The 12087-nt window shown below is 45.4% G+C and overlaps 1 long non-coding RNA gene across 1 annotated transcript; it reads left to right on the forward strand.

Annotated features, from left to right (window-relative positions):
- Positions 1 to 5503: 5503 nt before the first annotated feature.
- LOC111823775 lies at positions 5504 to 7961 on the forward strand. Its single transcript, XR_002826867.1, has 4 exons — positions 5504 to 5530; positions 6329 to 6427; positions 6631 to 6746; positions 7102 to 7961. It is a non-coding gene; the product is annotated as an uncharacterized LOC111823775 (long non-coding RNA).
- Positions 7962 to 12087: the final 4126 nt, after the last annotated feature.

Below are 12087 nucleotides of genomic sequence, written 5' to 3' on the forward strand. Positions count from 1 at the left end.
GGGGAGGGCGAAGCGCGGAGGGAGGGAGGGAGGGAGGGAGGGAGGGACCGCCAACGGCAGCCGGGAGGTGGCGGGGCCGTGCCAGGCCCCGGAACCGCCGCTCCCACGCCCAGCACACCTTGCCGTGCAAACAGCGGGACCTGCGGCCCGTCCCCTCCAGCTGGAGGCCGGCGCCGGCTCCCCCGAACCCCCAGGTGCTGCCCGCCTTCGGGAGTGAGCGCGCCGCGCTCCCGGCCCGGACGGCCGGCCTCTGGGTGACGCTCCGAGGAGCAGTCGCTGCGCGCCGGGCGGCAGGGGGTCCCCCGGGAGGACGTGCAGGCACCGCGGACCCCACCACCTTTTCTCCCGGCTACTCCCGTCCTTGCCACGTCCTGTGAGGTTCTGGCTGCCGGCTCCGGGCTGAAACCTCCCGCAGGGCAGGGGCCGCTGCCTTGATTGGCCCCGCGTCCTAAATAAGATGCCGCCACCTGGAGGACCGAGACACCAGCCTCCCCTCGGTTCCCCTCGGACCCCGCGCCTACACCTCGGCCTGTGTCCCTGCGGGGCTGGGGCCAGGTCCCCAGCGCGGCCCCTGCTCTAGCTCGGCGAGGTCTGGCCCGGGGGCTGCGCGCCCACCTCCACGTCGGGGGGCGATGCGGTGGGTCCTGTTGACATTTTAGAGAGGAAAGCCCTGGAGGTGAAGTTTCCTCGAGTTTTAGGTTTCCGACTGGTCTATCTTGGGGAACACGATTCCGTCGGAAGTATTACTATTCCGAGTCCAGGTGCCTGGGCTCTTTATATTCATGATGAAAAGTCAGGAACCGCACACCTATCGCCACGGGAAACCCCTTTGCAGAACACAAGTCCAGGGGAGCTGGCGGTCGGGCTGTCCCGACGGGGAGGGAGCGCGACCGGAGGGCAGAGGAGGTCGCCTCGGGAGGAGGGCGGGCGGTGGGTTCGGGAGCCGGACCGAACCGCCGCGTTTCCTAGCTGCGAGGCTGCGGGGAGCTGCTCCCGCCCCCCGAGTGCGGGCGGAGGCCGGGGAGGGGACTCGGTCCCACGCGCGCCTGCCGTTTAGGCTGCGGCGTGTGCTACCACCTCCCGGACTGCGGGGTGCGGGGTCCGAGAGGGTCCCCGCCGCCCTCGGCTGGCTCGCCGAGGCGGCCCGGCCCCGCCTCATCCCCGAACCTCGGAGCCACCCTCGGGGGCCCGCAGGCGCCGCGGGGGCTGGGACTGGGCGCGGAGCAAGGCAGGGAGGGACCTGGAAAAACCACCCAGATTGCATTGCAGTGGGTGAGGCCGCCCGGAGGAGCCGGTTCCCCCGAGCCGCCTCCCCGCCGGGCTTTCTGGGCGCGCGGTTCCCAGGTGCTCGGCCCGACCTGGGCGGGGAGGTGCCGCCCGGGAGGGGTGCCCTCCGGTTGGCAGGCCCGGCGGGGCGCACCCCAGTGCGTGCCACGCAGCCCGGAGGTCCCACGCCGCGCCGCACGTGTGGCTGAGAAAGTGGTTAGAAAGCTCAGTAACCCTGCCCCGCTCCTGCTCGCAGGCCTTGGTGTTCGGATGAACCCTTTGGAAAGGGCGTGGGGAGAAACTGAGCTTTATTATCAGCACACCGGCCAGGGATTCCGCAGGGCTGTCCATGTTAGAATCCGATCTCAGGGCTGCCCCCTTTCACCGAGGTTTGCCTTCTTCCTGTTTAAGGAAGTCAGAGCCTGGGTTTCGGATTCTTCTCATTTAAATTTTAATTTGCCCAACTTGATTACAAGGATAAGGGTTTTGATTTGTTTTCTTCTGTTCTCGAAGGTATTCCCAGGGCTTGGAATAGAGCCTGACATATACTGGGCACTCAACAAATGTATTTTTTTTTATTTTTTATTTTTTGAAAGGGAGGGAGAGAGAGAGACATCGTTATGCATTCATTGGTTGATTCTTCTATGTGCCCTGACCTGGGACCCGAAACCCTGGCTATTGGGACAGCGCTCTAACTGAACTGCCTGGTCAGGTCTCAACAAATATCTGTTGAATGATTTTAAGGAAGAACACCCATCCATTTTGCAGCTCTTGTCTCCTGATTTAGGCCATAGTTCAGCTACTGAAGGTGAGCTTCCGAAAATGGGAGTCTGCAGGTAATTTAATTCTCAAGGACTTAAAGAGAGTAGGTGGTAATTCTTTGACACAACCCTACTTTTGAAGAAATTCAACTCTTGTAAGATGCAGGAATGCCAAGAACAAAATCTATGTAGTACAAGCAGATCCATTCTGAATACAAAATGTCTTATTGTCTATCCCATCCTATGTAACAAAAGGCTAATATGCAAATCAACCGAACAGGGGAATGACTGGTCGCTATGATGTGCACTGACCACCAGGGGGCAGATGCTCAATGCAGGAGCTGCCCCCTGGTGGTCAGTGCGCTCCCACAGGGGGAGCGCCTCTCAGCCAGAAGTCCTGAGCCCACCGTGGTGGGGGGAGCCTCTCCCGCCTCTTCAGCAGCACTAAGGATGTCTGAGGGCTCCTGGATTAGGCATAGGCCAGGCTGAGGGACCCCACCCCCACCCCCACCCCCACCAAGTGCACGAATTTTGTGCACCGGGCCTCTGGTCTGTAAATAATTCTAATACATATTAGAATAATCAGTATGAGTTGGCTGAGAGGATCCTTGAGAAGAGGAGCTCACTTTACCTATAGTCTTCACTGGAAACCACCTCTAAAACTTCCAGAATAAGTTAGAATCTTCCCTTCTCCTCCTCCTCCTCCTCCTTTTCCTTCTTAGGCAGGCTGAAAAGTAACTAGCTTATATTCTTAAAACTATAAAGGTCATGAATGAGAAAGACTGAAGAACTATTCCAGATTAAAGGAATTTATTAAATATGGATCCTGGACCAAAAATCCTTTTTTTTTTTTTTTTTTGAAATCTTTTCTTGCTTTAAAGAACATTATTGGGACAAAAGTAAACTATTTTAATAAGGCCTGCATATTAAATAACAATATTATATCTTAATTGGGACAATAGAAAAAAATTTGAATAAGGTCTGTAGATTAAATAACAGTATTGTATCAGTGTTAATTTCCTGATTTTGTAATATTGTGGTTTGTCTGGAGACTGTCCTTTGTTTTAGGAAGTACCCAGCATTTAAGAATAAGGGAGAATCATGTCTATAACACCTTTGAATGATTCTGATAAAGTTGACAGGAATAAGGGAGAATCATGTCTATGACATTTCTGAATGATTCTGATAAAGTATACATATATATGTGCATTCATTGGTTGACTTTTTATGTGTCCTGACCAGGAATCCAACCTGCAACCTTGGCATATTAGGATGACACTCTAATCAACCTAGCACTCTGGCCATGGCCGTATATGTCATATTTGTACTACTTGCGATGCAGTTTCCTTTTGATGACTACCGTAGCAGCACTACACTTGCTGACTCCAGTTGTGTTTGGGATCTCAATCTTTCTTGGAGTTCTCTTGTACCTGTAAGAAAAGAGGCTTCCGAAGTGAATCAAAATGTTCTCTAATTAGATAGTGGTGATGGTTTTTACAAATGTAAAATACTAAAAACCACTGAATTCTTTAAAAGGGTGGACAATTTTGGTATGTAGGTTATATTTGTTTTTTAAAATACAATTTTAAAAATAAAATTGTGAGGCTGCCACAAGCCATTGATATTTCTTAGTTATTTGTATTAGATGCAGTTGTAACAGAGATCACATATTCTCTGGACAAGTCCATCTTCTTTTTTTTTTTTTTTAATATTTCTTTATTGATTTCAGAGAGGAAGGGAGAGGAAGAGAGCGAGCGAAACATCAATGATGAGAGAGAATCATTGATCGGCTGCATGTCCCATCTAAGGATCGAGCCCCCAACCCAGGCATACGCCCTTGGCCGGAACCAAACCTGGGACCCCTCAGTCCACAGGCCAACGCTCTATCCACTGAGCCAAACCAGCCAGGGTAGTCCATCTTCTTTGAAGTGAGGTGGTAGGGAGAGGTGGTGGTCAAGATAACGAAATACATTATAGTTTTCTATTAATTACTCTATGCATTACATATTTAAACAAATTACTGGTCTGAACTTTTATTATAGCAATTATTATAGACAGTCTGTGTGGATAAAGTATGGGTTTATTAATCAGCCCTGCCATTTACTACCTCGCGGCCTTGGGTATGTGCTTTAGCCTCACAAGGACTCAGTTTCTCACCTGTAAAAGTGGGGATGATGATAATCTGCACTTTAAGGGCAGAGGATATGTATAAAGAAACGTTTTCCTTGGAGAAAACAAACCTGAAAACCAGGAAAGTTACTACTCAAGAGCAGCGATTTTAATCAGTGTGCCACAAGAATTTTTAAAACATGCAATACCTGACTATTTAGTCTGGGAGCCTGGCCTCTTTTCCCATAGACTGTCAAATAAAAAGACACCAGCCAACACTACGATAGTCATAGGTGTGAAGGAATCAAAATTATACCTATTTTTTGGTCAGATTAGAAAAAAATTTATGTAAGTTTTGGCGTGCTACAGAATTTTAGTAGTTCGTTGATATGTGCCAGGAGATGAAAAAGGTCTAAAATTGCGGCTCAAGGGGAAACTCCATGTGGGATGGGGTCTCTCCAGACAACAACCACAAAAGCCATTCACCCTCTGACCTGAGCTTCGACTAAAGACCCGTCAAGGCAGATGGACACCTTTAAACAAGACTTTCCTGACCATGTGTCACAGGGAAAGCCACCATGAATCTGGACAAGATAAGCCTTCTCCTTGCGGTCCACAGAACCTATCTATTTAACTGGGCATCCAGGGAAATGAGGCCACCCAGGGTGACTGGCCCTCCTTCCTTCTGGCCCCATGCCTTTTGCTGAGGAATAGTTACCTGCCTCTCCCAAAATCCAGTCAGAGAGGGAAGCACAATAGCAAACCTTATCTATTCTTATTGATTTTTTTTTAGGTTAATAGCTCATGAGGAACTTTATTCTTTTATTATTATTATTTAAAGTATTACGAATAGTGGTACATATGTCGCCTCCCCCCCCCCCCCCCCCCACTGACCTCCTGCCAGCCTCCCCCAACCCTTGGCACATGCCCTCACCTCCCTAGTGTCTATGTCCATTGCTTATGCTTATATGCATGCATACCAGTCCTTTGGTTGATCACTTACCCCCACCCCCCAACCCTCCCCTACCTTCCCGCTAAAGTTTGACAGTTTGTTTGATGCTTCTTTGTATCTATTTTTGTTCATCAGTTTGATGTTCATTGTACTCCACGAATGAGTGAGATTATGTGATATCTTTCTCTGACTGGCTTATTTCACTTAGCATAATGCTCTCCAGTTCCATCCATGCTGTTGCAAATGGTAAGGATTCCTTCTTTTTTACAGCAGCGTAGTATTCCATTGTGTAGTTGTACCACCGTTTTCTAATCCACTCTGATTTTTTTTTTTTTTTTTTTTTAGAGTGAGGAAAAGAGAGGGGGAGTGAGAGAGGAACATCTATGTGAGAGTGAACCACTGATCAGCACGTGCCCAACTGGGGATTGAACCCACAACCTGGGTATGTGCCCTGACCAGGACTCGAACCCCAGACCTCTCAGTGTGTGGGCCGATGCTCTAACCAACTGAGCCACACTGGCCAGGGTGCAAACATTTTCTTTTAAGTCAAGGTGGATTGACAGGAGTGGGTATTTAAAGAAAGGTTTAAGAAGCTTTGTTTTATTCTCATGTCCCTCTGTTTACCTGTCGTATACCTACTCATCCATCCATTTGACTAATAAAGGGACAATTTTGTTATTCTGGCAAAATGCAACCCCAAGATCAGGAACTCATTGTCACCCTGCTTTGTGTATGAAGTATTTAAAGTGTTGTTGAGTTGAGATAATATACTTGGCAGATACAGCCATTTGGAGTCAGTGAAGATAAGTTTTATGATGGCCCTATATCTCAGTCAAAGGGAAAAAATAGTCCTTTCAAAAGTGGTGCTGGGACAATGGGTAGTTATGTGGAAAATAATTAAGTGGGACCACTTCCATTTATTGTACAGAAAATAACTTAAAATGGCTCATGAATCTAACTGCAGAAATGTGTTATAGTCATACAACATAATATTATTCAGCTATATACTATATAAAGGAATGAAGTACTGATAGAAACTACAACCTGGATGAAACTTGAAAACATTATGTGAAATGAAGGAAGCCCGTCACAAAAGGCCACATATTGTATGATTTTATTTACATGAAATGTCCAGAATAGGCAAATCCGTAGCCACAGAAAGTGGATTCGTGGTTGTTAGGACCCGGGAGGGAGTGGGGAACAGGAAATTTCTGCTAATGAACATAAACGTTTCTTTCAGGAGTAAATGAAATGTTCTAAATTTAGATAGTGATGTTGGTTTTACAAGTCTGATATACAAAAAACCACTGAACTGGACACTAAAGAGATGAATTTCATGGTATGTGAATTAAATGTCAATAAAACTTATATAACAAAAGAACCTATCTCACAGCATTACAATTATGCCTTTATATATATTTCTCCTTCTACCAAAATTAGCCTGTTTGCTCCCTTCATCCTTACACATTGTCGATACTAAATGAGCACAATAAATACTTGTTGAGCCAGTGATTAATTCATTGACATTTTTGACTTTGGCAGTTGGCAGGAAAGATTATTGGTGGCCGAGCCAGAGGCCTGGAGAAGAAAAAGCACCAGGTTTGAGCAGCCAGTAATTCCTGTCTGGCTAGAGACACAAGAAAAGAAGCAGTCCAAATGTGAGTAGTAAAGTCGGTACTACCTATTCTTTGTTCCATTAAAAAAATTTTTAAATTGATTTTACAGAGAGAGGAAAAGAGAGAGAGAGAGAGAGAGAGAGAGAGATCGAGATCCATTTGTTGTTCCACTTATTTATGCATTCATTGCTTGCTTCTTTTATCTGCCCTGACCTGGGATCAAACCTTGACTTATTGGTACGATGCTCCAACCAACTGAACTACCTAGCCAGGGCTGTTCCATTTTTTATTGTTGTTAAATATTGTTGTGAATTGATGGTGTTTTGCTAACTAAAAATATTTTCAGACAAAATGCTGATTCAGCCGTTCTCCCCTATGCCTTTTCCTATCTCCTTAGTTTAGTTAAGAAACTACAAGGGAGGTTGCTCCATTTGAAACAAAACAGGAAGAAAACAGTTCCATCTTTGGCTGCCACAGCCAGGCTCTGTCCACTCTGGAAAGACTACTGTGAAAGCCTAAGGTGGTCCTCATGCTTCATTCACACAATTACTCTGCCCTACGTTCACACAGTTCTAACGCCACAAACCTGCTCACACCTACCTGCCCAGCTTCATTTCTTCTCTCCTTCATTCAACAAATATTTACCAAGCACTTACTTTTTGCCAGGTATAGCGCCAGCACTGGATATGGCAGCGAGTAAGTAAACTATGCTTCTCAATATATGTCGTAGTATCCAATGTTGAGTTGAAGGATTTCTATTGGACTGTTTGTCGCGTGGACCCTAAGAAAGAAGATACCTACAAAAAAAAGGCCCCCAGTGGCTACCTGGGCTCAAAGTAAAAACAAACAGAAGAACACCAGAACCTAGGAGCCATTCCTACCCAGGGGCCTCCCTTACAAACTGCGCTTCAGGGAGAAGTCTGCACTGAACTGCCTGCCTGCGCTGTATTTCTGCCAGCTGAGCCAATCCTCATAAAGGAGTCCTGGAATCCTATTTCAACCAGTAGGACTGAGGCTTTCCCCGTTTAATCAGAGCTTCATACCTATATCCCAATCAGCTTCTTCACTGACCAAAGTGACTCCGCTCTGAGCTATCTGGACAGTGCCTTTCTGACCAATCAAACTGTGTGGATTTGGATTCTTCATTTGCATGAGGACAGACCAATCAGGGAGCAGGGCGGGGACCTCTGTCTATATAAGTCAGCTCTCCTCTCTGAGGGTGCACTTTCCCTTTTCACTAAAGAGTGTTTCCCTGCTGTTGTGTTGTTTTTGTTTTGTTTTCTGGAGCAGACCAGCAGGGAACAGAGCTGTCTGGCTGGAGAGGAGCCTGGCTTCAGGGCTGCTTGGCCACAGAGCTGTCTCACAGTCCTGCTGGAGCTGTATTACAACTGAGCTGTTTTGCACTGAATAGAATTTCCGTCTTCACCATGTCACAATGTGGGGATTCCTGTTGGCCTTGAATTGGCACCAAAGACCCATCGGTTGACTATTTTTAGAAAGAGCTTAAAAACCAGGCCCTAGTAAATGTGTGAGAATACTGTCTTGCATTGGAATATAATAGAACTATGCAGTATTCAAGGATTTCATGTGCACTATTCCACTTGATACTCAAATCTATTATAAAGAAGAAGGGTAGGGCAAGTATTATCTTCATTTTGCAGATGAGACTAATGAGATTTGGGTAGGTTAAATGCTTCCTTCAAGTTCACATTGCTAGTAAGCTGAAAAGTCAGCTTGGGAGCCTAGCTGTTACTTCTAATTGGATGTTTTTTCCTAATGGCCCTACTGAAACAGGAAGGTCTGACTTCGTAGGGGCAGCTGCCTCTGTGTATAAACAATAAGGCAGCAAAGATCTGTTAGGTTTTCTCTTTTTAAAATTTTAATAAACCATCACTGTGCTTATTATCAATTTTACTAACTGGCTGCCATCAAGAAGCAAATCCAGATCACAGTATCATCAGTTTTCTAAACAACAAAAATATAAGACATTTCCGATGCTATTAAGTCAACAGTTAGAGGAAATTAAGGTTGGGAAAGAATGGAACAGTAATAGAGCCTTAGATCTGTGGGGGAGGCACTTTAAAGACGTTAATATTGAGGTTTAAGGTTTTGTATCTTGCCCACAGGCACAGACTTAGCAGAGGCAGATTCAAATTCAGGATTTTCTGACTCAAAATCAAGACCAAGCCTCCTGCCCACTGCCAGATACTAGAGCATTCTTAGAGCCGTCATTAGTGTATGGTCAGTGGCAAGGCGAGGTGAGAGATTTCAGAATAAGTGGTGGCGCAGAAGCTGCTAAAAAGAACTCAGATGAGCCCAGCTTTAATGCTGGTTCCGCCCAACATGTGATTTAACCTCCCTGAGCCTCAGTTTCCTCAGGTATAAAATGGGGGTATTAATATTTTGTAGATTATTTCATCTGCTGTGAAGATTACATGAGAGAATACCCTTGAACGTGCTGGCCCAAGTACTAAGCACCATAAACGTGTGTATATTCCTCCCCAAAGGTAAACGCCTCCTCTACTTTGAACCTAACCTGTTAGGACCTAGAATTAGGGTATTATTATTGCCATGGCAATCAGTCTTGGGAAGAGCAATTTCTCTTGCTTCATTGTTTTCCACTCTATTTACATTTCCTGCTCTTCATGTAGTCCCTAAAGAGAGCCTTCTCCCTGCCATCAAGTCCCCCATGCAAACCTTTGCCTGGATGCATGAAAGGAATCATCTCCCTTCCTAGTTTGACAGTCATTCTGCACTGGTCAGATCCCTCCTCCTCTCCTGATGAACTGCCCCTCCTCTGTGGTCCAGCACCTACAGTTCTTGCTTGCTATTAAGGGGGAAGGATAATTACAGTGTCGGCCTGCAGAGCAGCCTTGGGTTGATGACACATGGTTTGATGATAACTTCCTGGCCCATAAGGATACCGATCCTCCAGGAAAGATGCCAAATGAAGTGACCTAACTTCTCATTCTCCATCAAGATTGGCCCGTCTTTTTCCAGCATTCCACCACCCCTGGCCTGAAAGACTTGTTTCTCTAGACTCAGACAAAACTGAAAGTGACTTTCGACAGGGAAATCTGAGTCCTTTCCTTTTCTTTCCTAGGTGAGGGAACAAACTGCTTCAGGTCAAGTGGCAAGTTAGTGGTGGAGCCCAGACTGTAACTCAGGTTTTCTTACCCTCAGCAACGCACTCCTGCAGCAGGAAGCGGTTTCATGGTGGAGACTGCTCTGGACTCGAGTTGCAGTTCTGTGACCTTACAGCAACAACCACACTAGGCTTTAGTGACTGTCTTGTTGTTTTTTAATTTTCAAAATTTTTATTGATTTCATAGGGGGAGAGCTAGAAGCATCAATGATGAGAGAGAATCATTGATCAGCTGCCTCCTGCACGCTCCACACTGGGGATCAAACCTGCAATCCAGGTATGTGCCCTGACTGGGAATCGAACGGTGACCTTCCAGTTCATAGGTCAATGCTCAACCGCTGAGCCACGCCAGCTGGGCTATTTTTTTGGTTAATACTTTAAAATTGTGTATTAATTATAATGTGGCCATAGTAGAACAATGTAGCAAAAAGAAGAAAAATAAAAATCAAGAAGAAGAGACTGAAAAGAAGGTGGGGTAGGGAGAGTGGAGAGAGAGGTAGGTAAAGCTAAGTGGCAGGAGGAGGACAGAAGAAGGAAAAGGGCGAGTGGAGACTGAGGTACTGAATGGGTGAGCATTCTGCCCCAGCTTTGTTGGTCAGAAGCCGACCCTCAGTTTCTGGTTCTGTCACACAAATAATTACTTAGAGAACTCTGCCATTCCCACAAGCAATTCTAATTGCCCTGCCCCCAGATCTAAGGCTCTGTTACTGTTCCCTTCTCTCCCAACCTTAAACACTGTCCCCATCAAAAGCTGAGCCCAGAAAGTCAGGGAAAACTCAGGGGATGTGTTGGAATTGCTGGCTCAGAAAAATAAAAATGTTGGAATGCTCCATATAAAACGTAGGGTGTCCTGGCTCTCCATGTATGAAACACTGGGAGTTTAATTATTCTGGAGAACCTATTTTTTTAGCTTGATGTAATAATACCTTCCAGAGTCAAATTTGGATACACCCCCATCTCTAACTTACTCAAAGGGCATTGAGCCAAACTGGCAATTCCAAGAACAAGGCCACATCTCTTTCCAGTACACGTTGGGGAGGTAAATAATCACAGGGAAGGGGGGGGGGGGGAGAGATGGGGGTTAATGGGGGGGAAATGAGGACACATTTGTAATTCCTTAACTAATAAAGAATTTAAAGATTTAAAAAAAAATAATCACAGGCAAGAACCAGGAGCCAGAGACACACCCTGACTCATTCATTGTTTTTCAAATTGAAAATTTTATTGAGATAATTACAGGTTCATGTGCAGTTGTAAGAAATTAAACAGAGAAAAGCTACCCTTTACCCAGTTTCTTCCTATGGTATTATTGTGCAAAACTATAGTACAATAACACAACCAGGATGTTGACAGTGATGTAGTCCATTATTCAGATTTCTTCAGTTCTGCTTGTACTCATTTGTGTGTGTGTGTATTTACACTTCTGTTGCTCCTTAAGCATGTATCCACCATCAAAGTGTAGATATTGAATAGTTCCATTACCATAAACATCCTCTGTGTTGCTTTATTATAACCACACCCACTTTCCTCCTGTCCCCCTCCTTCCACCATACTTAACCTGTAACAATCACTATTGTGTTTCTAAAATTTCATCATTTCAAAAATTTTATATAAATGGAAATCACAGAGTATTTAACCTCTTGGGGTTGGCTCTTTTTCCCCCCCACTCAGCATAATTCCCCAGAGGGTCATCCAAATTGTTGCATATAGTTTGTTCCTTTATATTGCTGAGTTTATTCTTTTTTTACTCTGTTACTGTGAACAAGTCTCTTAGTTTTTATTTTTCTACTTGAAGGATCCTGGGAATTATCTTAACCCTCCCAAGACTTCATTTATTCATCTGGGTGTTTTTGTTTTGTTTTGTTTTGTTTTTAGAAAGTTCATCTCCTAGGGTTTTGTTTTTTTTAATATTTTATTGATTTTTCACAGAGAGGAAGGGAGAGGGAGAGATAGAAACATCGATGATGAGAGAGAATCATTGATCGGCTGCCTCCTGCACACTCTCCACTGGGGTTGTGCCTGCAACCAAGATACATGCCCTTGACCGGAATCGAACCTGGGACCCTTCAGTCTGCAGGCCGACGCTCTATCTACTGAGCCAAACTGGTCAGGGTGGGTGTGTGTTTTTTAATTATTATTATTATTTGTTTGTTTAATGGTTGGAAATTGATAAGAGCATAGTTTCTCCCAGAATTGATATAAAGATCAAATAAAGTAATGATGCACTGTGAACTGTAA

This window comes from Myotis lucifugus, unplaced genomic scaffold, assembly GCF_000147115.1.
Source record: "Myotis lucifugus unplaced genomic scaffold, Myoluc2.0 scaffold_673, whole genome shotgun sequence".
In the NCBI taxonomy this organism is placed as follows: Eukaryota; Metazoa; Chordata; class Mammalia; order Chiroptera; family Vespertilionidae; genus Myotis; species Myotis lucifugus.